The following is a 26,978-nucleotide window of genomic DNA, read 5'->3' on the forward strand; positions in this document are numbered from 1 at the left end:
ACACTGCTAGGTGCAGCAAAATCTTCACATCATGCCACATTGCGACTTGGACACAAGCTGCTGCCATGACAGCAACTTGCACGAAAAAAGAAAGATTTCACATTTGAAAACTGTTTTGCAGTTAACAAAACAATATGCTCTGGCAACACTGAAAGAAGTGTGTTTCCTGAAGAAGGTAAAATGGTGCAGTAACAAAAACTACAAATCTCCTGTGACTTGCAGAATGCTTTAAATTAACAGGAAGAAAAACAACAAACCTTCTGCGACTTGCAGAAGGCTATAAAGAAACAGTAACAAAGCTACAAACTTTTTTTACAGCATTCTGCAAGTCGCAGAATGTAACAAAAGCTACAAACCTTCTGCGACTTGCAGAAGGCTATAAAAACACTAACAAAAACTAGAAACCTTCTGCGACTTGCAGACGGGTATAAAAACATTAACGAAGACTACAAAGCTTCGCCTTGCAGGAACAATAACAGCAGCAAAAACTACAAGCCTTCTGCGACTGCGACATGCAAAAGGCTGTAAAAAAAAGGCTGCACAAACGTGACGTCAGAAACTTAGTGCGTTGGTGGATGCATCTGGTAGTGCGAGTCAGCACCAGGAAGGAGGCTATCGCCAAGGGCTGCTTGTGCAGGCGCTGAGATACTTCCCTGGTGTCCTCCTGCACTGCTGCCACCAGGTCCGATCAGCGGCTGTTAAGTGCTGCCTGTTGGCACCAGCCCCGTTGAGGTGCTGCACATACAAAAAGGGTCCATTGCAAAATCAAGATTCAGTACATCATCGATAACATGAAAGAGAAAAGAAATATGCTGGGCCATGTCTCTCAACAGGTGGTCATACAGAGTTAAGCACAGGTTTGGAAAGGTGAATATGGCAACATTATGTTGTATGTGGCTGCGGTACAAAACGTGGCGCATGCTACGAGCACGTACCTCCAGGAGGCTGGCCTGAAATTCGGCATCCCTCCTGTTGCGTGCATCAGCGAGTCTGCTGTGCACCGAGTCTTGTAGAGGAGTTCAGCCACCTCCTCATCACGCTGCATCCTCCACCGCACCGGACAGCCCGGAACTGGTGGTGAGGGCGACGGGGTGGCCACTGGAGTCAGCTGCTGGGTGCCTGCCGGATGGAAGGCAGACTGAATGTGCACTTGTCATACAATACAGCACAATGTGCAATAAACAAACTGTTCAGTGCAATATCTGAGGGGAGGAGAGCAGAGTACATAAAAACAGTTACAATCAGTGATATGACAAAGGCAGCATTGTTTCAGTGTACTCAATGTGCACATCAGCCTCGTCGCAGCTCCCGCTGTAAGAGGTAGAAAGCTAGCACAACGTTCCAATGCTGGATGTGAAGAAAACCGTTGTGCCCATTGTAAAACAACTGTGCTGTGACTGTACGATGCTGCTGTATATGCTGTTTTTTGAGGAAGCTTGCAAAAAAGGGTTACGTGCAGCCTGTATGCTAACTGGCAGGTGAGCTCACTGGCTATCTCGGCATGCTGCTGCTGCTGCTCCTCCTCCAGCAGCAGCTCAGGTGGTGTCGTATCACTTTCCCCTGCCGACGAGGTATCGGTGTCATTCACATGAAATCATTACACAAGACAGAACTGCACAGTGGACATTTTCAGCACAGCAGGAAATCTGTACGACTAATAAAATGTGTGTTTAGCTGAACCTAATGTCATGGCAGTTACCTTTTCCCTCATGGCTATTACATTCGTAAAATGGCCCGGCCACACGTAGACTGCAACTCTGAGCATGTGTCACTGCTTATGCAATTACTGCATGTATAGGCTGAACCACACATGGCAAAACCACTTAAGCATGTGGTTCGATGGCGCTTGCAACACTACCTGTGGACATGTTGCATGCTGGCACTGTGAGAACCACATGCTCAAGTGCTTCTGTTGTGTGTGGTGCATCCTGTGCATTGTGTGCGAGTTTACCGTAAGCTGTACAATTCATAGTCAAATTTCACCCTGACAAGATAGGCGATCTTGGCCTGGCTGCTCGAGTACACAACGTACTCGTTGTACTGGAGTGCCGATTTCATATCTTGATCCAGGAGCAGCCGTCCACATGCTAATACAGCGCCACTCTTCCTGAAAGAACAAGACAGAGGTACACTATTCATACCTAAAACAAACACAGGAAAATGCCGCTTGACAGCATATGAGTGCAACGCTAGTCTAAGTAGGCAGAAATCTTGTGGAACGCAAGACCTTCTCTTGTTCATGTACCTAACTACTGTGCATCTCCCTCTACCGTGCGACAACCACTGAAGTATCAAGCAAAGCTTTGCACAGCCAGCATCAAGGTTACAGCCATGAAAAACATTTTCTTATGGCCTGAGCATGCAGCCTGAAAATGACTGAAAACAGTGCAGTGTTTCCACATAAGAACATGGGTAGTACGTCTTCCACCTTGGACTGCATAATGTGGTCACAAGAAAATTCAGTTTCTCACAACCAAAGGTCCATAAAGTATTGACACTGGGTGTATATATTAGTCGCAAACCCTGTCACGCATCAAATATATTCGCATTTACAATTGCATTATAGTTGCACGGGCGGATTGATGAAAAGAAACCTTTATTTTTTCTTGGATTTGCCGCATCTTTAATGAAAAAGGAATATAGCCACTGGCTGGCTTCAGAAAATTCTGAGGGCACTTAAGTCTGCTTACGTAGAGGAATGCGAAAGCATGGAACTTTCTAGAACGTGGGTTTTTTCCATGACGCCAGTATGTGTTCTATTTATTATTTTATCATGTGAAAGTGTTAGATGCTTTTGTTTAGTCATTAGTGTGGCACAATGAAGGCAAAATCACACTACCAGAAAAGAGAAGGTAAAGAAGCTGAGGCTGCATTTGCAGTCTCCAATTTGTGCACTCCTACACCTTCTAAATTTAGCAAAAACACAGATGAGGTCATCACCAGTGTACATAAGCTGTAAGGCATACACATAGAATGGTTCACCTACCACCTGGAGACTGGGCCTGTCTTTGTAGGCTGCCTCCCGGCTCGCTGCCCACTGGAGCTCGGTAGCCACGAGGTGGGCTTGGGGCGAGTTGTGCTGGCCTGCTCCTGCAAGAAGGAAGGCACAGTACTACATGTTCAAACATGAACGTCTCGTAGTTCATCAGATGGTTGCTTATCTCACTGCACATGACCCTGATGTTCGATCAAGAACCCTTCATTACCATCAAAGCTGCAAGCTTTGCAATTGCCTGTAACGACACAGCAGTTGACTAACGACAGTGGACATACCTGCAGCTGACGGGGGTCGCGACCTGCTGGCAGTATGGCCTCCCGACGCCCCCCGCGCTCACTGGCCCGACCAATTGGACGACGCGGACAGCAGACCAGGTAGCCTGCCGCCACCGGTGCCCCTGCGATATATGATGCTGACATGTATGTTCAAAAGCTGCATATGAACCAATCATTCACACGTGAATAATCTAGTCCGGAGAAAATGTTGCGCTTATTTCACACGAAACGTGACCACAGAATGGAAAAAGCCAGTTGAGAACGTTGCAAACAAACAGCTATTGCTGTGACGGGTAAAAGCCCACCTCAGTCCTGGATGCACGTGAATGTTAAGAGTGGTTGGTTTATCACTGGTCTCGAGCACACTGGAACGCAGCTTTCATAGTTCATTCATTCACCGATTACTCCGGCAATATATAAAGGCAGCACAGTTGCATCTGGCTGTTTAAGGACATGAGCAGCTTTTGAGAGGTGTACATCGGGGTCTGCCTGTGCAGATGTCCCAAGACACTGTATGGAAGACAGAGTGAAACCTCGTTAATTCGATGTTATTTCTAAGTCTATGGAGTCTTTTACCTGTTTATTTGGATACACTTGCGACCGCCGGCCGCATCACTGTTTGAGCAGCATAGCAAGGGATGTGTTAACATGTCACATTATGTCAAATCAGCATATCGTTTGGTGTACAACTTTTCCAAATCAAAGCAAGCCATTTTTCTTACAAGTAAATGTCAGGAGCACTTTGTAGAAACGTAGACTAACAGTTTTCTTCTTTTCACCAACTTGCACAGAGGAGTGCACCTAAGTAATGAGTTTATACGAAATCTACTGTTGGTCACACCGAATATGAGCACCAAAAACATTTTAGTCAAGCCCACTTATGACGAACACTCGTCTGCGGGAATACACCAAATGGCCTCACTTCGTCTTATTCTATTTCATGGGAAACTACTCCAGTTGCAAGAAGCAGCGTGGGCACAGTTATTCCTTTTAAGAGAATTTTTTTTTCCTGAAAGTGTCTACAGTGCTAAGGACTCCTTACACAAGTCTCGTTTCTAAGGATATCACCACAATGAGCCATCATTGTGCAGGTATCACATATATGCAAACGGCATTTCAGTGAATAATTCGTGGTTTCTACACAAGCTGGCTTAAAGCAGTTTCATTATGCACTCAAGTGGAATACAAGGAAGGAAAAAATGACTTACACTCGCCAGACCACGCCAACTAACATTAGGGATATGTCAGAATCTTGACAACAAACATCTATGGAGGCAAAACTTGATTACAGTGAATGGAAGGGTGCCAGGAACATGTGTCGCGGCATGCATACTGCGCGGTCTTCATTGCGGTCCTACATCATCAATACTGCTTTCACTTTTCCCAGAGAAACTGTAAAAAAAATTCTTTTATCGTAAACAATTACGGCCAACATGGCTTTCCCATGAAAAAACTTGACTGGAGTTATATTTAAATCTGTCCAGCATTGAAGGCTCTGTTTAAGCGTGTGCTACTATGTAGCACCCCCTGTTTGCAGATGACAAAAAACTGTCACTGGCACTCTGAAACTGCTACCGCCCACATAATAGATAGCACAATCCTGAACTTAAATACTTTGCACACCAATGTAGAGTAAAAAAGACAAACATGCACCTAAATGTCCTGCATCTTCTGCCCAATACTGTCATGGTGCTAAATTTCTAAAAACTGGTCATACCATACCTGGAGAGCAATCAAAGAGTTCAGGTGAGCAGCAAGAAAGCTCTCATAGTTGAATGTGGCTCACCAACTGTTGAGTCTATCTTCAACCACATTTGACAGTTTAGCATCCTCAGCCTGGAGGCAAATGAAACAAACAACAATAGACTAATGAAGCAAACAACAATAGACAAATGAAACAAACAACAATCATCTCGTTGGCTTCTCATGTATAGAGACATTACAGTGCAAGGAGTACCACAAGGGGTTGCTGCCCAAGCACTGGCTACCAAAATAATTAGGTACAATCCAAGCACACTATATAAACCAGGGCCACAGTTCTGACAGCCTTGATGCCATTGTAAGCATTAGAGGGTTCTCACATAGCGTCTTCCCTCGCCGTTCGATGACTTTGCACGTCATACTCGCGGTACTACAGGACGTACTGTGTCCGCTGCTCACAAACGAGGGTGGCACTTGTGAACACTTTAGGCCACGCATAAACTTAAGTACCCGCAAAAGGAAAAAGATCTGACTGCCATCGCTGTAGCTCAGTTGGTAGAGCACCGGACGCGTGATTTGGAGGTCCTGGGTTAAGTTCCCACCGGCGGCATGCAGTTCTTTCTACTTGTGCTTTTCTAATCAATTACCTTTAAGTGATAAAATGTTCACTAATAATCTCCACTGATCAACACCACGAATTAAAAACATTCCCTAGATATCCTTATATATACATATATATATTTATATCGGCATTCCCTCCCACATTCACATTCCCAGCACAAAAATTAAGCAGGAGACGAAAGGTCAATAGGAGCAGAATACTGAGTAACACTATCTCATAGATAGAAAAGAATAAATTGTAAAATAAATTCAAGAACAGAAGCAAACTCAGCCGCAGCACTGAGAGTTATTAGTTTTTTCACAGAAAGGAGGAAATTTTGTCAACATGCAGTTTCACTGTGCATTCTGGCTGCACTGTGCTTTGAATGAAGCTGCACCACCCTGGTTTACAAATCATGCTTCTGGAAAGGGTTATATTGACAAGGTAACCAAACAGCAGAACAATCATTTTTCTGTAAAAAAAAATGCACTAAATACGCATGTTCTGTGTTGTGTACTTGCATGTGTTCCACAGGGCAACAAAAAATTTGGGTTCACTAATCTATTCTTGAAGGCATGCAAACTCTCTTCTAACAGCATGCTGTGCAGCAGCAGCATTGCAGCTGCATGACGCGGTCAATCTAGGCAGTGGACAAAGCTCTCCAATAACATCACACAGAAGCTTTGTGGCCAGCATGACAATACCAGGAGACCTTTGTTGACAAGGCTTCCTTCATTGTAGTCGGCTACATCACACATTCCTGAGGAATTTGTAAACAGGACTTCTGCTGCAACAGTCAAGAGCATGACGTAATGGGGCAGAACACTAGAGGAAAAAAAAACGAGTCAACTCTGCCCATGGAATTACTTGTACTTCTGTTCCACTAAATTACTTGTACTTCTGTTCCACTACCTGATGTTACAGATCCAGGATGTATGAACTGGTTCAGAAGCAGCTAATAGAGTCTACTGACCCCAGTTTTGGGCACGAAGACCACATAACTATGTCAACAGCTTTTACAGTCGTTAAAGCTTCGTTCTTTCAGTGTAAGCCATGGCACATAACATCAGTCCTCCGGACTGAGAAGTAGGCACATGCTTTTATCAGGCGAAAGATGAAGAGCATGCGTGTTTAAATGCAATGCTCGCTATCCAAAACAAACCTCGCAGCGTTCAGAAGACATCCAGCGATCATTTGGTTGTACGAAGCTGATTTTGGATAAGATATCGTATGAGGGCCCGCTCTGCGGAAATAATAGGATTGCAGACATCCAGCCGTCATTTGGTTGTACGAAGCTGATGCGAGAGAACATGGCGTCTAAGGGCCCGCTCTGCGGAAATAATAGGATGCAGACATCCAGCCGTCATTTGGTTGTACGAAGCTGATGCGAAAGAACATGGCGTCTCAGGGCCCGCTCTGCGGAAATAATAGGATGGAGACATCCAGCCGTCATTTGGTTGTACGAAGCTGATGCGAGAGAACATGGCGTCTCAGGGCCCGTTCTGCGGAAATAATAGGATGCAGACATCCAGCCGTCATTTGGTAGTACGAAGCTGATGCGAGAGAACATTGCGTCTCAGGGCCCGCTCTGCGGAAATAATAAGATGCAGACATCCAGCCGTCATTTGGTTGTACGAAGCTGATGCGAGAGTACATGGCGTCTCAGGGCCCGCTCTGCGGAAATAATAGGATGCAGTCAGAGGCTGTATGTGCTGCACATAAACCACCTTAATATATTTCTGTTGAAAAGGAAATTGCCAACATAAGCGAAAAGCAAAACTGCGAGGCACTGTGCGCATAAACGTGCAAGTAACAGACCGCCAACTTTGTTGTCAGGAACGCCGTAAGAAGACATAGTACAGTCGCGATGACTGTCTGCTGACAGTACAAATTCCAAGCCTTGTATAGTCAAAAGATGCATGTACAATGGTTCAACATCCAAGAATTGCCTGCCTAAAATGCACGGACAGGTATCTTCCACCCTGTGTGCGAAGCCACTATTCAGAATAGTGCCACTGCCAGTTTGACAACAGTTGTTGCCTTCTTTGAGGCTCAGTGTAAAAGAATCAAACTTTGCTGCACTGCACTTTGTCATCACTACCTAGCAGTTCATAGTTAGCCCTATGCTCTGCACCAGATGGCTTCTTTGCACAAGCACTTTTTTTTTTGCATCCTGTTATATACCTGGCTGAGAGGGCATCCTGACTTGCGAAGCAACGAACTATCCCGGCATCTATGATCTCTGATTGCAATGCAAAGCACTTTTCTTGCACCAAGTCATCAGGGATAACATTTCCTGCACTACCGTATGCTTGAAGCATTTCATGCTTGCTCGCCATTGAAAGTGTAATATTCTTAAAGTTCTGTGAGGCTCGGATAATGTGCCTGAAGAATGAATGCTTACTTTCAAAACGCAATGTTGACGAGTGGACCAATGGACCGAAACGGTAATAAAGGTCGGGGTAATGGCTCAAAAAGTTATGTTTGGGTCTCAGAGGCAGTGCTGGAAAAAAAAACACTTTCAGTGATGTTCTTACTGATTAGAACCCTGAGGTACTCAACGTGTGTAATACGAAGCTTGGGAGAAGTAGAATAGTATTAGATTTTAGCATCAAGTACGAGCTCCATACCTCTGCAGCAGCCTTATCAAGTAATAGATTTCATCTTCTTGCCCACGCACTTTACAGCTGTTGTTATTCATAAGAGTGGCTGGCCTGCTTTTAGCATCCTGTCGGCTAAGAGATATATTCTTGAATGGCTCATTTAGCTGAGGAACTGTAAACCATTTTTTTATAGACAAGGTGCTTCACAATTAGTGACAAATCAAATGGAGCAATCCCTTCTAAAATGTCATGAGCAACACATGGTGGCAGCCCAAATATCACATGAAAAGACTCCAGTCAAATTTCACTCTTTTTGCCAATTCATAGCAACCCTGTTCAGCCATGCTCATACAGTTATTATTAGGCTCATCACATGGGCGTTGCAGCCCAGTAAATGGGGGTTGTTCAGAAAGTCCTCTTTTGTGACCTTATAGTATCGACAAAACCACCTTGACTTAATTCCATGGCTTCCCAAATTGTCACCCAGGATAGCAACCAAGGCACACTTAATGTTATCACTTCCAAAAATAATTCCATTTCCTTCAAGGTCCTTAAGTTCTGCAACAGCTCTCTTCATCACAGTGTGGTGGCCTAGATTCACAAGTGTTGACTCATAACAAATTCATCATTAACTGAATATTATGCACCTTTAATACACCCCTCCAACTTTGTGCTTTTTGCTTGCCGATCCAAGTGGATTTGCGTTGTGATACAAGAACAACTCAATAGTGCCACTGTTCTGCAGTAAGTAGGCAGACTCTCTACAAAAGGTTTCATCACTGAAGCCGGAAAGATAGTGGGTGTTCCAAACAGCACCCTTGCTTAATGCTTATTTCACCATGACATCTGCAAGCATCACAGCAAGAGAGTGCTTAATTGAACGAATACTTCGTTCATTATTAAAGGTCATCTCGACTGGCCCTATCATTTTAAATTCCTTTTTAAAAAGTCATGCCCTGCATATTTAATTTGCAATACACCACCAACTGTAATAAAAGGGGTTTCTTCGTTCCTTAATGCAGAGAAAACCTTGCCAGATGCTTCGTCATCTATGCTGTGTTTGTGAAGTATCTGACCAATAACATTGACACTGTGGTCTGTGGACAATAAATTCATGGAATGAATTTCAGCACTGATACTGCGCACCACAGATGACGATACAAGGTGAAACGATTCTAATTTCATTAAAAACAGGGCTGCAATTCTTCTCTGCCAAGTCTGCGCGATAGTCTGCAGTGTCTGACGATGCTAGTACAACAGCGGTGCAGTCTTTATCTACACTGCTAGGTGCAGCAAAATCTTCACATCATGCCACATTGCGACTTGGACACAAGCTGCTGCCATGACAGCAACTTGCACGAAAAAAGAAAGATTTCACATTTGAAAACTGTTTTGCAGTTAACAAAACAATATGCTCTGGCAACACTGAAAGAAGTGTGTTTCCTGAAGAAGGTAAAATGGTGCAGTAACAAAAACTACAAATCTCCTGTGACTTGCAGAATGCTTTAAATTAACAGGAAGAAAAACAACAAACCTTCTGCGACTTGCAGAAGGCTATAAAGAAACAGTAACAAAGCTACAAACTTTTTTTACAGCATTCTGCAAGTCGCAGAATGTAACAAAAGCTACAAACCTTCTGCGACTTGCAGAAGGCTATAAAAACACTAACAAAAACTAGAAACCTTCTGCGACTTGCAGACGGGTATAAAAACATTAACGAAGACTACAAAGCTTCGCCTTGCAGGAACAATAACAGCGGCAAAAACTACAAGCCTTCTGCGACTGCGACTTGCAAAAGGCTGTAAAAAAAAAGGCTGCACAAACGTGACGTCAGAAACTTAGTGCGTTGGTGGATGCATCTGGTAGTGCGAGTCAGCACCAGGAAGGAGGCTATCGCCAAGGGCTGCTTGTGCAGGCGCTGAGATACTTCCCTGGTGTCCTCCTGCACTGCTGCCACCAGGTCCGATCAGCGGCTGTTAAGTGCTGCCTGTTGGCACCAGCCCCGTTGAGGTGCTGCACATACAAAAAGGGTCCATTGCAAAATCAAGATTCAGTACATCATCGATAACATGAAAGAGAAAAGAAATATGCTGGGCCATGTCTCTCAACAGGTGGTCATACAGAGTTAAGCACAGGTTTGGAAAGGTGAATATGGCAACATTATGTTGTATGTGGCTGCGGTACAAAACGTGGCGCATGCTACGAGCACGTACCTCCAGGAGGCTGGCCTGAAATTCGGCATCCCTCCTGTTGCGTGCATCAGCGAGTCTGCTGTGCACCGAGTCTTGTAGAGGAGTTCAGCCACCTCCTCATCACGCTGCATCCTCCACCGCACCGGACAGCCCGGAACTGGTGGTGAGGGCGACGGGGTGGCCACTGGAGTCAGCTGCTGGGTGCCTGCCGGATGGAAGGCAGACTGAATGTGCACTTGTCATACAATACAGCACAATGTGCAATAAACAAACTGTTCAGTGCAATATCTGAGGGGAGGAGAGCAGAGTACATAAAAACAGTTACAATCAGTGATATGACAAAGGCAGCATTGTTTCAGTGTACTCAATGTGCACATCAGCCTCGTCGCAGCTCCCGCTGTAAGAGGTAGAAAGCTAGCACAACGTTCCAATGCTGGATGTGAAGAAAACCGTTGTGCCCATTGTAAAACAACTGTGCTGTGACTGTACGATGCTGCTGTATATGCTGTTTTTTGAGGAAGCTTGCAAAAAAGGGTTACGTGCAGCCTGTATGCTAACTGGCAGGTGAGCTCACTGGCTATCTCGGCATGCTGCTGCTGCTGCTCCTCCTCCAGCAGCAGCTCAGGTGGTGTCGTATCACTTTCCCCTGCCGACGAGGTATCGGTGTCATTCACATGAAATCATTACACAAGACAGAACTGCACAGTGGACATTTTCAGCACAGCAGGAAATCTGTACGACTAATAAAATGTGTGTTTAGCTGAACCTAATGTCATGGCAGTTACCTTTTCCCTCATGGCTATTACATTCGTAAAATGGCCCGGCCACACGTAGACTGCAACTCTGAGCATGTGTCACTGCTTATGCAATTACTGCATGTATAGGCTGAACCACACATGGCAAAACCACTTAAGCATGTGGTTCGATGGCGCTTGCAACACTACCTGTGGACATGTTGCATGCTGGCACTGTGAGAACCACATGCTCAAGTGCTTCTGTTGTGTGTGGTGCATCCTGTGCATTGTGTGCGAGTTTACCGTAAGCTGTACAATTCATAGTCAAATTTCACCCTGACAAGATAGGCGATCTTGGCCTGGCTGCTCGAGTACACAACGTACTCGTTGTACTGGAGTGCCGATTTCATATCTTGATCCAGGAGCAGCCGTCCACATGCTAATACAGCGCCACTCTTCCTGAAAGAACAAGACAGAGGTACACTATTCATACCTAAAACAAACACAGGAAAATGCCGCTTGACAGCATATGAGTGCAACGCTAGTCTAAGTAGGCAGAAATCTTGTGGAACGCAAGACCTTCTCTTGTTCATGTACCTAACTACTGTGCATCTCCCTCTACCGTGCGACAACCACTGAAGTATCAAGCAAAGCTTTGCACAGCCAGCATCAAGGTTACAGCCATGAAAAACATTTTCTTATGGCCTGAGCATGCAGCCTGAAAATGACTGAAAACAGTGCAGTGTTTCCACATAAGAACATGGGTAGTACGTCTTCCACCTTGGACTGCATAATGTGGTCACAAGAAAATTCAGTTTCTCACAACCAAAGGTCCATAAAGTATTGACACTGGGTGTATATATTAGTCGCAAACCCTGTCACGCATCAAATATATTCGCATTTACAATTGCATTATAGTTGCACGGGCGGATTGATGAAAAGAAACCTTTATTTTTTCTTGGATTTGCCGCATCTTTAATGAAAAAGGAATATAGCCACTGGCTGGCTTCAGAAAATTCTGAGGGCACTTAAGTCTGCTTACGTAGAGGAATGCGAAAGCATGGAACTTTCTAGAACGTGGGTTTTTTCCATGACGCCAGTATGTGTTCTATTTATTATTTTATCATGTGAAAGTGTTAGATGCTTTTGTTTAGTCATTAGTGTGGCACAATGAAGGCAAAATCACACTACCAGAAAAGAGAAGGTAAAGAAGCTGAGGCTGCATTTGCAGTCTCCAATTTGTGCACTCCTACACCTTCTAAATTTAGCAAAAACACAGATGAGGTCATCACCAGTGTACATAAGCTGTAAGGCATACACATAGAATGGTTCACCTACCACCTGGAGACTGGGCCTGTCTTTGTAGGCTGCCTCCCGGCTCGCTGCCCACTGGAGCTCGGTAGCCACGAGGTGGGCTTGGGGCGAGTTGTGCTGGCCTGCTCCTGCAAGAAGGAAGGCACAGTACTACATGTTCAAACATGAACGTCTCGTAGTTCATCAGATGGTTGCTTATCTCACTGCACATGACCCTGATGTTCGATCAAGAACCCTTCATTACCATCAAAGCTGCAAGCTTTGCAATTGCCTGTAACGACACAGCAGTTGACTAACGACAGTGGACATACCTGCAGCTGACGGGGGTCGCGACCTGCTGGCAGTATGGCCTCCCGACGCCCCCCGCGCTCACTGGCCCGACCAATTGGACGACGCGGACAGCAGACCAGGTAGCCTGCCGCCACCGGTGCCCCTGCGATATATGATGCTGACATGTATGTTCAAAAGCTGCATATGAACCAATCATTCACACGTGAATAATCTAGTCCGGAGAAAATGTTGCGCTTATTTCACACGAAACGTGACCACAGAATGGAAAAAGCCAGTTGAGAACGTTGCAAACAAACAGCTATTGCTGTGACGGGTAAAAGCCCACCTCAGTCCTGGATGCACGTGAATGTTAAGAGTGGTTGGTTTATCACTGGTCTCGAGCACACTGGAACGCAGCTTTCATAGTTCATTCATTCACCGATTACTCCGGCAATATATAAAGGCAGCACAGTTGCATCTGGCTGTTTAAGGACATGAGCAGCTTTTGAGAGGTGTACATCGGGGTCTGCCTGTGCAGATGTCCCAAGACACTGTATGGAAGACAGAGTGAAACCTCGTTAATTCGATGTTATTTCTAAGTCTATGGAGTCTTTTACCTGTTTATTTGGATACACTTGCGACCGCCGGCCGCATCACTGTTTGAGCAGCATAGCAAGGGATGTGTTAACATGTCACATTATGTCAAATCAGCATATCGTTTGGTGTACAACTTTTCCAAATCAAAGCAAGCCATTTTTCTTACAAGTAAATGTCAGGAGCACTTTGTAGAAACGTAGACTAACAGTTTTCTTCTTTTCACCAACTTGCACAGAGGAGTGCACCTAAGTAATGAGTTTATACGAAATCTACTGTTGGTCACACCGAATATGAGCACCAAAAACATTTTAGTCAAGCCCACTTATGACGAACACTCGTCTGCGGGAATACACCAAATGGCCTCACTTCGTCTTATTCTATTTCATGGGAAACTACTCCAGTTGCAAGAAGCAGCGTGGGCACAGTTATTCCTTTTAAGAGAATTTTTTTTTCCTGAAAGTGTCTACAGTGCTAAGGACTCCTTACACAAGTCTCGTTTCTAAGGATATCACCACAATGAGCCATCATTGTGCAGGTATCACATATATGCAAACGGCATTTCAGTGAATAATTCGTGGTTTCTACACAAGCTGGCTTAAAGCAGTTTCATTATGCACTCAAGTGGAATACAAGGAAGGAAAAAATGACTTACACTCGCCAGACCACGCCAACTAACATTAGGGATATGTCAGAATCTTGACAACAAACATCTATGGAGGCAAAACTTGATTACAGTGAATGGAAGGGTGCCAGGAACATGTGTCGCGGCATGCATACTGCGCGGTCTTCATTGCGGTCCTACATCATCAATACTGCTTTCACTTTTCCCAGAGAAACTGTAAAAAAAATTCTTTTATCGTAAACAATTACGGCCAACATGGCTTTCCCATGAAAAAACTTGACTGGAGTTATATTTAAATCTGTCCAGCATTGAAGGCTCTGTTTAAGCGTGTGCTACTATGTAGCACCCCCTGTTTGCAGATGACAAAAAACTGTCACTGGCACTCTGAAACTGCTACCGCCCACATAATAGATAGCACAATCCTGAACTTAAATACTTTGCACACCAATGTAGAGTAAAAAAGACAAACATGCACCTAAATGTCCTGCATCTTCTGCCCAATACTGTCATGGTGCTAAATTTCTAAAAACTGGTCATACCATACCTGGAGAGCAATCAAAGAGTTCAGGTGAGCAGCAAGAAAGCTCTCATAGTTGAATGTGGCTCACCAACTGTTGAGTCTATCTTCAACCACATTTGACAGTTTAGCATCCTCAGCCTGGAGGCAAATGAAACAAACAACAATAGACTAATGAAGCAAACAACAATAGACAAATGAAACAAACAACAATCATCTCGTTGGCTTCTCATGTATAGAGACATTACAGTGCAAGGAGTACCACAAGGGGTTGCTGCCCAAGCACTGGCTACCAAAATCCTGGCAACGGTCACTTCATTTCGACGGAAGTTAGATGCAAGCACACCCATGTGGTATGCGGTGTCAGAGCGCATTAAAGAACCTCATGTGATCGAAATTATTCGAAACTATCACCATGTTTTGGCATAAGCCAAGGCCCACTGCTTCCCATCTCCCAAGTCCAGAGCTACAGCCACTGACCTCTATAAGTGAGCTGCAGCCTAGGGCTGCACTAGGCATTGCTTTCCTGCCATAGTATAAGCTAAGTAGTTGTATCATAAGCATGATGCCTGCTGGTATTTTTTCTTGTCCACATTCTTTCATATCGTTTTTTCTCTGTAACTAATGGATGGTGCCGAGTAATTTTTGTGTGTTGTCCAATGTGCAGTCATTTATACAGAAAGAACTTAAGCATTGCTGTTTATGGCATTGCAGTTTTTATTCACTTACACTGCTTTTCTCTGTTAATTTTGCAGGCTAATATTGACAAGCCAAAGGAATACATGTTACCACAGGAAGAAGCCTTCAATATAAATCCTCGCCTTCAAAGATGCTTTGGCTTGATTGTTCATAGCCTGTGCATTAACTTGTTTATAGACCTTAGTGCCTGGTGTCCATGTACAAAATGGTGTGCATAATGCCCCATTCATCAAAAGCACAGATACTTGCAGCATCGATGAGGGTTATTGTTGAAGCTACCATGGGGCAACATGGTATAAGCATAATGAAGGGTATGAGTATACAGGGCACCTTGTTATCATTTGGTAGAGCATAGTGCAAGCAGAATTTTTTTTCCTTCAATTTTTCAAGATTTTCATGGAGCAAGGTGTTTAAGTAGCCATTGGATAAATGTGCCATTGGTGGGCCATTCCTAATCTCTCTTCTGGTGCTAAAGGGACTATTTACTTGTGTTTGTTGTTACAGTGCCATGCGAGTGCATTTCTCATTATTTTGTTTATTTTCTCTGCTGTATCTTGTTTTTGCTTTGTTCATGTCCGTGACTTTATGATGAAGTATCTCTATCGCAGCTACAGCAACAGCTTTACTTTTCAACCAGATATTCTTTGAACTTTAACCTATTCTGTTTTACCTGCTCTTGAGTGAAAGCCATAATTGGTTGCTAATTCAAAGTACACATAGAAGTTTGATGATATTTTTTATGTGTATAACACTGCTGACACTAGCTGGCTAAACAGTATCTGTTGCTACATGAGTTTCAAGCCTTGAAGTTTATTCCATTTTTCAGTTTGTGGTAACAGCACGTGTCTGCGGAATGAATGTAGCGTTCTCATCTGCACGTGTAATTTTCAAAAATCGCCCTTAAAGTTGCTGGGAATTATTTCTTTCCTATGTTGCCATGTTCCTTACATAAATCCAAAAAGTTTGAAGATTTACTTCCACTAGACAGTTCTCAACTGAAGGGCCCAGACTCTGCATACTAAATATGGCTTTTGTTCCTTAGTTGTAAGCAAGCTGTAGCATCTTGGGCCTGAGGTTTTGATGAAAGTGCTCTGGTTTTGAAATGCCGGATCGTTCTTGGCAGATTGAAAAGTTGAAGTGTTTCCTGGACAAAATGCACCTGATGAAAAGAGCCCTGTCAACCAATGTGTGCCAGCCATTATTAGTACCAGTGTGATTAATCACCAGGACAAGCCCACAGGCAAGCAGATTCACCAGTGCACCCACTGCGGCAAGATTTTCCAGAAGAGATTTGACCTCGTAGTGCATATTCGCACCCACACAGGCGATCGTCCGTATCATTGCAGTTACTGCGATAGCGTGTTCGCAACAAGGAACAGCCTGGTCAGACACCTTCGCACCCATACAGGTGATCGTCCATACCATTCCAGCTTTTGTGGCAGTGCCTTTTCTAGAAAACATACTTTGGTAAGACATGTCCGCATCCACACTGGTGACAAGCCTTTCTAGTGCCAGCTGTGCCCCATGGCCTTTGAACAAAAGGTAACCCTTATGGTGCACGTGCGGTCCCACAGGGGTGAAAAACCATTCCATTGTGACTTGTGCTCTAAGGCGTTCTCATTTAATTTCAGTTTAAAAAACCATAAAGAGACCAGAATCTAAAGGGACAGCAGAGTTCCCTGGTGCCCTTTGGAACACATTTTGGTAGCTATCCTGTTGGCAACCAGACAACAGCATGCTAGCGAGATGACCTATGACAAGTGTTCCTTTTTAACCTATGCCAGTAGCTACTAGTTTGATTTGCGACCATTCTTTAATGTTGACGCGCTCCTTGCCTGAAGGAGACACTGACATGCCCTTGTATGTGAAAGGGGTTTCTTCATTCTTTAATGCAGAGAAAACCTTGCCAGATGCTTCGTCATCTATGCTGTGTTCGTGAAGTATCTGACCAATAACATTGACACTGTGGTCTGTGGACAATAAATTTATGGAATGAATTTCAGCACTGATACTGCGCACCACGGATGATGGTACAAGGTGAAACGATTCTAATTTCATTAAATACAGGGCTGCAATTCTTCTCTTCCAAGTCTGCACGATAGTCTGCAGTCTGAATATGCTAGTACAACAGCGGTGCAGTCTTCATCTACACTGCTCGGTGCACCAAAATCTTCACAGCGTGCCACATTGCGACTTGGACACAAACTGCTGCCATGACAGCAACTTTAACGAAGATTTCACGTTTGAAAACTGTTTTGCAATTAACAAAACAATATGCTCTGGCAACACCGAAAGAAGTGTGTTTCCTGAAGAGGGTAAAAAGGTGCAGTAACAAAAACTGCAAATCTTCTGTGACTTGCAGAATGCTATAAAGAAACAGGAAGAAAAACAACAAACCTTTTGCGACTTGCTGAAGGCTATAAAAAACTAACAAAAATTGCAAGCCTTCTGCGACTTGCAGAATGCTGTAAAAAAAGTAACAAAAGCTACAAACCTTCTGCGACTTGCAGAAGGCTATAAAAACACTAACAAAAACCAGAAACCTCCTGCGACATGCAGACGGGTATAAAAACATTAACAAAGACTACAAAGCTGCGCCTTGCAGCAAGGTATAAAATAACAGCAGCAAAAACTACAAGCCTTCTGCGACTGTGACTTGCAGAAGGCTGTAAAAAAAAAGGCTGCATAAAGGCGACGACGGAAACATAGTGCGTTGGTGGATGCATCTGGTAGTGCTAATCAGCACCAGGAAGAAGACGTATCGCCACGGGCTGCTCGTGCAGGCGCCGAGATACTTCCCTGGTGTCCTCCTGCACTGCTGCCACCAGGTTCGATCAGCGGCTGTTAAGTGCTGCCTGTTGGCAGCAGCCCTCGTTGAGGTGCTGCACATACAAAAAGGGTCGATTGCAAAATCAAGATTCAGTACATCATCGATAACATGAAAGAGAAGTGAAATATGCTTGGCCATGTCCCACAACAGGTGGTCATACAGAGTTAAGCACAGGATTGGAAAGGTGCTGCACATAGAAAAAGGGCCGATTGCAAAATCAAGATTCAGTACATCATCGATAACATGAAAGAGAAATGAAATATGCTGGGCCATGTCCCACAACAGGTGGTCAAGCACAGGTTTGGAAAGGTGAATATGGCAACATTATGTTGTATGTGGCTGCTGTACAAAATGTGGCGCATGCTACCAGCAGGTACCTCCAGGAGGCTGGCCTGAAATTCGGCATCCCTCCTGTTGCGTGCATCAGCGAGTCTGCTGTGCACCGAGTCTTGTAGAGGAGTTCAGCCACCTCCTCATCACGCTGTGTCCTCCACAGCACCGGACGACCCGGAACTCGTGGTGAGGGCGGTGTGGCCAGTGCAGTCAGCTGCTGGGTGCCTGCCGGATGGAAGGCAGACAGAATGTGCACTTGTCATACATACAATACAGCACAGTGTGCAATAAACAAACTGTTCAGTGCAATATCTGAGGGGAGGAGAGCAGAGTACATAAAAACAGTTACAATCAGTGATATGACAAAGGCAATATTGTTTCAGTGTACTCAATGTGCACATCAGCCTCGTCGCAGCTCCCGCTGTAAGAGGTAGAAAGCTAGCACAACGTTCCAATGCTGGATGTGAAGAAAACCGTTGTGCACAATGTAAAACAACTGTGCTGTGACTGTACGATGCTGCTGTATATGCTGTTTTTTTTGAGGAAGCTTGCAAAAAAGGGATACGTGCAGCCTGTATGCTAACTGGCAAGTGAGCTCACTGGCTATCTTGGCATGCTGCTGCTGCTGCTCCTCCAGCAGCAGCTCAGGTGGTGTCGTATCACTTGCCCCTGCCAACGAGGTATCGGTGTCATCCACATGAAATCAGTACACAAGACACAACTGCTCAGTGGACAGTTTCAGCATAGCGGGAAATTTGTACGACTAAAATGTGTGTTTAGTCATTAGTGTGGCACAATGAAGGCGAAACCACACTACCAGAAAAGAGAAGGTAAATAAGCTGAGGCTGCATTTGCAGTCTCCAATTTAATTTATGCACTCCTACACCTTCCAAATTTACCAAAAACACAGATGAGGTCATCACCAGTGTACACAAGCTGTAAGGCATACACATAGAATGGTTCACCTACCACCTCTGCAGACTGGGCCTGTCTCTGCAGGCCGCCTCCCGGCTCTCTGCCCACTGGAGCTCGGTAGCCAGGAGGTGGGCTGGGGGCGAGTTGTGCTGGCCTGCTCCTGCAAGAAGGAAGGCACAGTACCCCACGCTCAAACATGAACGTCTCGTAGTTCATCAGATGGTTGCTTATCTCACTGCACATGACCCTGATGTTCGATCAAGAACCCTTCATTACCATCAAGCTGCAAGCTTTGCAATTGCCTGTAACGTCACAGCAGTTGACTAACGACAGTGGACATACCTGCAACTGGCAGGGGTCGCAACATGATGGCAGTATGGCCTCCCGACGCCCCCCGCGCTCACTGGCCCGACCAATTGGACGACGCGAACAGCAGACCAGGTAGCCTGCCGCCACCGGTGCCCCTGCGATATATGATGCTGACATGTATGTTCAAAAGCTGCATATGAACCAATCATTCACACGTGAATAATCTAGTCCAGAGAAAATGTTGCGCTTATTTCACACGAAACGTGACCACAGAATGGGAAAAGCCAGTTGAGAACGTTGCAAACAAACAGCTATTGCTGTGACGGGTAAAAGCCCACCTCAGTCTTGGATGCACGTGAATGTTAAGAGTGGTTATGGTCTCGAGCACACTGGAACGCAGCTTTCATAGTTCATTCATTCACCAATTACCCCGGCAATATATAAAGGCAGCACAGTTGCATCCGGCTGTCTTAAGGACATGAGCAGCTTTTGAGAGGTGTACATCGGGGTCTGCCTGTGCAGATGTCCCAAGACACTGTATGGAAGACAGAGTGAAACCTCGTTAATTCGATGTTATTTCTAAGTTTATGGAGTCTTTTACCTGTTTATTTGGATACACTTGCGACCGCAAGCCGCATCACTGTTTGAGCAGCATAGCAAGGGATGTGTTAACATGTCACTATATGTCAAATCAGCATATTTTCTTACAAGTAAATGTCAGGAGCACTTTGTAGAAGCGTAGACTAACAGTTTTCTTCTTTTCACCAACTTGCACAGAGGAGTGCACCTAAGTAATGAGTTTATACGAAATCTACTGTTGGTCACACCGAATATGAGCACCAAAAACATTTCAGTCAAGCCCACTTATGACGAACACTCGACTGCGGGAATACAACAAATGGCCTCACTTCGTCTTATTCTATTTCATGGGAAACTACTCCAGTTGCAAGAAGCAGCGTGGGCACAGTTATTCCTTTTAAGAGAATGTTTTTTTTCCTGAAAGTGTCTACAGTGCTAAGGACTCTTTACATGGCTTAAAGCAGTTTCATTATGCACTCAAGTGGAATACAAGGAAGGAAAAAATGACTTACACTCGCCAGACCACGCCAACTAACATTAGGGATATGTCAGAATCTTGACAACCAACATCTATGGAGGCAAAACTTGATTACAGTGAATGGAAGGGTGCCAGGAACATGTGTCGCGGCATGCATACTGCGCGGTCTTCATTGCGGTCCTACATCATCAATACTGCTTTCACTTTTCCCAGAGAAACTGTAAAAAAATTCTGTCCAGCATTAAAGGCTCTGTTTAAGCGTGTGCTACTATGTAGCACCCCCTGTTTGAAGATGACGTCAACTGTCACTGGCACTCTGAAACTGCTACCGCCCACATAATAGATACCACAATCCTGAACTTAAATACTTTGCACACCAATGTAGAGTAAAAAAGACAAACATGCACCTAAATGTCCTGCATCTTCTGCCCAATACTGTCATGGTGCTAAATTTCTAAAAACTGGTCATACCAAACCTAGAGAGCAATCAAAGAGTTCAGGTGAGCAGCAAGAAAGCTCTCATAGTTGAATGTGGCTCACCAACTGTTGAGTCTATCTTCAACCACATTTGACAGTTTAGCATCCTCAGCCTGGAGGCAAATGAAACAAACAACAATGGACGAATGAAACAAACAACAATAGACAAAAGAAACAAACAACAATCATCTGGTTGGCTTCTCATGTATAGAGACATTACAGTGCAAGGAGTATCACAAGGAGTTGCTGCCCAAGCACTGGCTACCAAAATTATTAGGTACAATCCAAGCACACTATATAAACCAGGGGCACAGTTCTGACAGCCTTGATGCCATTGTAAGCATAAGAGTGTTCTCACATAGCGTCTGCCCTCGCCGTTCGATGACTTTGCACGTCATACTCGCCATAATACAGGACGTACTGTGTCCGCTGCTCACAAACGAGGGTGGCACTGGTGAACACTCTCAAGGCTAGGTCATGCATGAACTTAAGTACCCGCAAAAGGAAAAAGATCTGACTGCCATCGCTGTAGCTCAGTTGGTAGAGCACCGGACACGTAATTTGGAGGTCCTGAGTTTAAGTTCCCACAGGCGGCATTCAGTTCTTTCTACTTGTGCTTTTCTAATCAATTATCTTTAAGCAATAAACACCACAAATTAAAAAACATTCCCTACATATCCCTATATATGCACATACATATATATATATTTATACCTGCATTCCCTCCCACATTCACATTCCCAGCACAAAAATTAAGCAGGAGACGAAAGGTCAATAAGAGCAGAACACTGAGTAACACTATCTCATAGATAGAAAGGAATAAATTGTAAAATAAATTCAAGAACAGAAGCAAACTCAGCCGAAGCACTGAGAGTTATTAATTTTTTCACAGAAAGGGGTAAATTTTGTCAACATCCAGTTTCACTGTGCATTCTGCTCTGTGCTTTGAATGAAGCTGCACCACCCTGGTTTAAGAATCATGCTTTTGGATAGAGTTATATTGACAAGGTAACCAAACATCAGGACAATCTTTTTCTCTAAAAAAATGCACTAAATACGCATGTTCTGTGTTATGTACTTGCATGTGTTCCACAGGGCAACAAAAAAATTTGTAGTCACTAATCCATTCTTAAAGGCATGCGTGGCGATAACAAACCATCTTCTAACAGCATGCTGTGCAGCAGCAGCATTGCAGCTGCATGGCGCGGTCAATCTAGGCAGTGAACAAAGCTCTCGAATAACCTCACACAGAAGCTTTGTGGCCAGCATGACAATACCAGGAGACCTTTGTTGACAAGGCTTCCTTCATTGTAGTCGGCTACAATATTCTTGGCGGGTTTTTACGCATAGGAATTTTGGCGGGCTTTCACAAGGCGTAGTCGGCCGGACGATGGGTCGGCAAGCTAGGAAAGTTAAGGAGGACAAGGACGGGGAGTTAGTACAGTGCCAGGAGTGCGACCGTTGGTGTTACTTAGATGAGACAGGGTTCGGGAGCTTAGCCGAGGCGGGTGAGGCTAGCTTCGTGTGTAAGATGTGCAAGCGGTTTGGGGACGCCGTTCATGCGTTAAAAGGGGAATGGGAAGCTGGGTTTAATGCACTTAATGCGGACCGGCAGGTCGAACGAGAGGATCGGATTAAGCTGGAAGCTCAGGTCGCCGATTTGATTAAAAAGGAGGAGAATAATGCCGCCCTGTTGAAGCGAATGGTGGGCGAGATTAAAGAAGAGCGGGAAAAGCGGACCCAGCTAGAAAAACAGGTTGAAGCGCTCAGGTCGCGGCCAGCTGGGCACCCCAGTTCGGAGAAGTGTCAGGTGGAGGACGAGGCTCGTCGATCGTACAGTGCTGTAGTGCAGCGAGCATTGAGTGAGAAAAATGCGAACGAAATGAAAAAGGTTAAAGCGGGCATGGAAACTCGCGACAATAGCGTACAGCGGCAGGAGAGTCAGCTAGAGCGATCCGGAGGCCAACAGATGGAATTAGGAAGCGAACGTTTGGGGCACAGGAGAGTTCTGGTGGTCGGGGACTCGAATGTAGCGAGGGTTGAGGGAGGCGTTCTGACGGCAGTGAAGGCAGACAGGCGGGTGCAGGTGGAGGCTCAGTCGGGAAAGTGCATGGTGGATGCAATGGCCAGAGCCCGGGAGGTGGTGGTGGGTAGCATGGATGGCGAACACCTTGTGGTCATCCATGCTGGTCTCAATGATGTACTGCAGGGGAGGAGCCAGAATCTTGAGACGCAGTTGGAGGTGGGGATGCGTAGGCTTAGAGAGGCCTCTGAGAGTGTGCATGTGACCATATGCACAATCCCAGAGGTCCAGAGGCAGGCTCGCGAAACGGAAAGGAGGGTCGTGGAGACTAATCGGGTAATTAGGCTATTGAGTCGACGACTAAGATACGAGGTGATGGAGGTCAACAGGGAAGTGTACGAGGTTAGGCCCCACCCTTTTGCACAGGATGGCATCCACTACGGTGGTGCCACTGGCAAGAAGGTGGGTAGTAGGATAGGTCGCCAGGCAACAGCTTTTTTGGGGGGACCCAGAGCTCTGAAGGAACCAGTGTAGAGAAGGAAGAATTAAGATCAAACGGACAATGGAACCATAGGGGAAGAAAGAGACGCAAGCGCCAGGGCCAAGTTAATTCAGATATAGGTTTCATTAACATGCAAGGTGGCAGGAATAGACTGAAATGGGAGGAAATAGAAGAACAGTTAAGACAGGAGGAATTAATGGTATATGGTTTAGCGGAAACACATCTTAGAGACATGGAGCAACCACCCTGTAACCCAGACTACGCATGGGAATATTGCAATAGAACAGAGGGCAGCAGAAAGGGAGGTGGAATTGGGGCATTCATTCATAAAAGTATGAATTTTCAAAGGGTTAGACTGGGATGCAGGGAACATTTATGGCTAAAAGGAACAGTGGCAGGCAAGCAAACACTCCTTGGCTTTGTATACCTGTGGACAGGGGTTAATGCCAAAGAGGAAAACAGGAAAATATTAGAATGTATTGCAAGCGACATTGATGAGCTAGGAGGACAGGGCGAGATAATTATATTAGGCGACATGAATGCACACATAGAAGACCTGGATGGGTACACGGATTCGACAGGAAGCATGCTGCAGGACATGTGTGACAGGCATGATTTAGTTGTATGCAACAGCACCGAGAAGTGTGAAGGGCTCATAACATGGGAGGCGGGGAGTCTGCACTCGACGATAGATTATGCACTAATGTCACAGAGGATGTATAACAGATTAGGGGTAATGAGCATAGATGAAGATGGTTCCAGAAGTCTAGGTAGTGACCACAAGCGTATCAAGTTGAGCTTCAGAAGAAAAAGCAATGTAGGACTGAATCAAGATAAACAATCAGGGGGAAATTTTTACTCAGAAAAGCAATTGGAAGTAGCAGCCAAACAAATCGAGAAAGTAATTTTTGAGGATAGTGAAACAGAATGGACTTATACCAAATTAACTCAATTACTGGAGCTAGAGCTAGCTAAGGTGGGAGTAAAGCTAAAAGGGAAAAGATGCAAACCCAAGAGTTGGTGGGATGAGGAGGTCAAGAGGGCAATAGAAAAGCGCAAGGAAGCATCCAGGGAACACAGATATTCCAAGAAGAGGGGGGAACCAAAACCCGAAGTAGACAGAAAATGGGATACCTTCATAAAGTGTAGAAGGGACGCATCCTATTTGATTAATGAGAAAATTAGAAGAAAGGGTGCCCAATGGATGTCAAAAGTAAATAAAAAGGATAGAAAAGCAGCCCAAAAATTCTGGAAACATCTAAATGCAATGAGTAATAAAACTAGGCTAGAACAAAGGTTTATTGTTACAGATGAGGGTATTCGACTAGAAGGGGATGAAGCAATAAAACACATAGGAACAAGGATGACGGAAAAATTTTCAGCAAAGCACGTGGTACATAATTTATCGAAGGAGGATAGACCGGTTACAGCAATAGCTTCACTTGAGCAAGGAGAGTGGGAAAGGGCAGAGAAGAAGGTTCCTAGTGGCACATCAACAGGACCAGATGGTATCCCGATTATGTTGATAAAGAAGTTAGGACCAAACTCCAAGCAAACATTAATACAGGTAGTGAACAAAATGATAGTGGATGAGAAAGTCCCCGATGAATGGCGATTAAGTAGAATGAACATGATATATAAGGGAAAGGGGGACAAAGCAGACGTAAGTAACTATCGCCCCATAACAGTGACGTCTGTGGTTTACAGGGTGGTGATGCAAATTATAAAGGATAGACTGCAGGCTTGGGTGGAGAACGAGGGGGTGCTAGGGGAACTACAGAATGGGTTCCGGAAACAAAGGAGGTTGGAGGACAATCTATTTTCATTGACACAGTGTATAGAAATTGCGGAAAAGGAACATAGGCCCTTATTGCTAGCATTTCTGGATATTAGGGGAGCCTATGACAACGTTACTCAGGAGCATTTGTGGGACATATTGGGCACATTGGATGTGGAAAATGGAGTAATTAATCTTTTAAAAGATATATATAGAGGTAACAGAGTGCTCATAAAATGGGAAAAAAATGTATCAGGGCCTGTAGAGATACAACGGGGGCTTAGACAAGGATGTCCTCTGTCCCCTTTGTTGTTCATGTTGTACCTGCAAGGTTTGGAGGCCAAGCTAGAGGGGAGCGGACTAGGTTTCAACCTATCTTTTTTCAAGCAAGGGGAATTGATTAAACAGACATTACCGGGACTAATATATGCGGACGATATAGTGATAATGGCTGACAACAAGGAAGACCTGCAGAAGTTGTTAGACATATGCAGTACAGAGGGAGATAGATTAGGCTTCAAGTATAGTAAGGAAAAATCTGCAGTCATGACATTTAATGAAGAGGGCGGCGAGCATAGAATACAGGAGTTCGTGCTAAAGGTAGTGAATGAGTACAAGTATCTTGGGGTGTGGATAAATAACAGTGTTGAGTATCTGACAGAGCATGAAAAATATGTAATGAATAAAGCTAGTAGGAATGCAGCTGTCATGAAAAATAGGGCACTGTGGAATTACAATAGGTATGAGGTGGTAAGAGGGATCTGGAAAGGGGTGATGGTCCCTAGCCTGACCTTCGGGAATGCGGTCCTGTGTATGAGGCCAGATGTTCAAGCAAGGCTGGAAATTAGGCAACGGGGAGTAGGGAGGTTAGCTTTGGGAGCACATGGCAATACACCAAATCAGGGGGTACAGGGTGATATGGGATGGGCGTCTTTCGAGAGCAGAGAGGCTAGCAGTAAGATAGCATTTGAGGAACGATTGAGAAGGATGGAGGAAAAGCGGTGGGCTAGGAAAGTTTTCAGATACCTGTATATGAAGAATGTTGACACGAAATGGAGAAAGCGAACTAGAAAATTGACAAGCAAATATCTGGACAGCAGTAAGGGGGCAAATCAGCAATTATCGGTTAAGAAAAAGGTTAAAGGAACAGAGAGAGCTTTGTGGAAAACAGGGATGCTGACGAAATCGGCACTAGAAACATACCGGACCTTTAAACAGGAAATTGTCAAAGAAAATATCTATGATAATTGTAGGGGAAGTTCTTTGTTGTTTGAGGCCAGGACTGGAGTTTTGCGGACTAAGAAGTATAGAGTCAGGTACCAGGAGATAGACACTTTGTGCATTGCGTGCGGAGAGGAGGAGGAAACGGCTGAACACTTGATACTTTTCTGTAAAGGGCTTCACCCTACAGTGGAAGGCAGCGGGGCTGACTTACCCAAGGCATTGGGGTTTAGGGATAGTGAAGGGAAAGTGGATTTTAAGAGGTTAGAAGTAACCAAGCGAAGGTTATCTGATTGGTGGCTAAAAGCAAGACAGGAGTAAAATTTCACAAGACATGGCTAGGTGGCTTGAGCCACCGCCCGATGTAAAGGGTTCAGCCGTATCCATCCATCCATCCATCCATGAGGAATT

The 26,978-nt window shown here is 44.8% G+C and overlaps 1 protein-coding gene across 2 annotated transcripts in view; it reads left to right on the top strand.

Annotated features, from left to right (window-relative positions):
- LOC144101764 (AP-4 complex accessory subunit Tepsin-like) overlaps window positions 1-26,978 on the top strand; it is a 349,149-nt gene that overhangs the window by 312,185 nt on the left and 9,986 nt on the right. Inside the window, exon 13 of one of the 2 annotated variants that reach the window (XR_013308058.1) lies at window positions 15,180-17,171. The exons of the other annotated variant lie outside the window; for it this stretch is intronic. The gene's annotated coding sequence lies outside the window, so the exon portion shown is untranslated. Of the gene's footprint in view, window positions 1-15,179; window positions 17,172-26,978 lie in introns of those variants that run through there. 2 annotated transcript variants of the gene reach the window in all.

The sequence above is a fragment of the Amblyomma americanum genome, chromosome 8 (assembly GCF_052857255.1).
Source record: "Amblyomma americanum isolate KBUSLIRL-KWMA chromosome 8, ASM5285725v1, whole genome shotgun sequence".
NCBI classification, from domain to species: domain Eukaryota; kingdom Metazoa; phylum Arthropoda; class Arachnida; order Ixodida; family Ixodidae; genus Amblyomma; species Amblyomma americanum.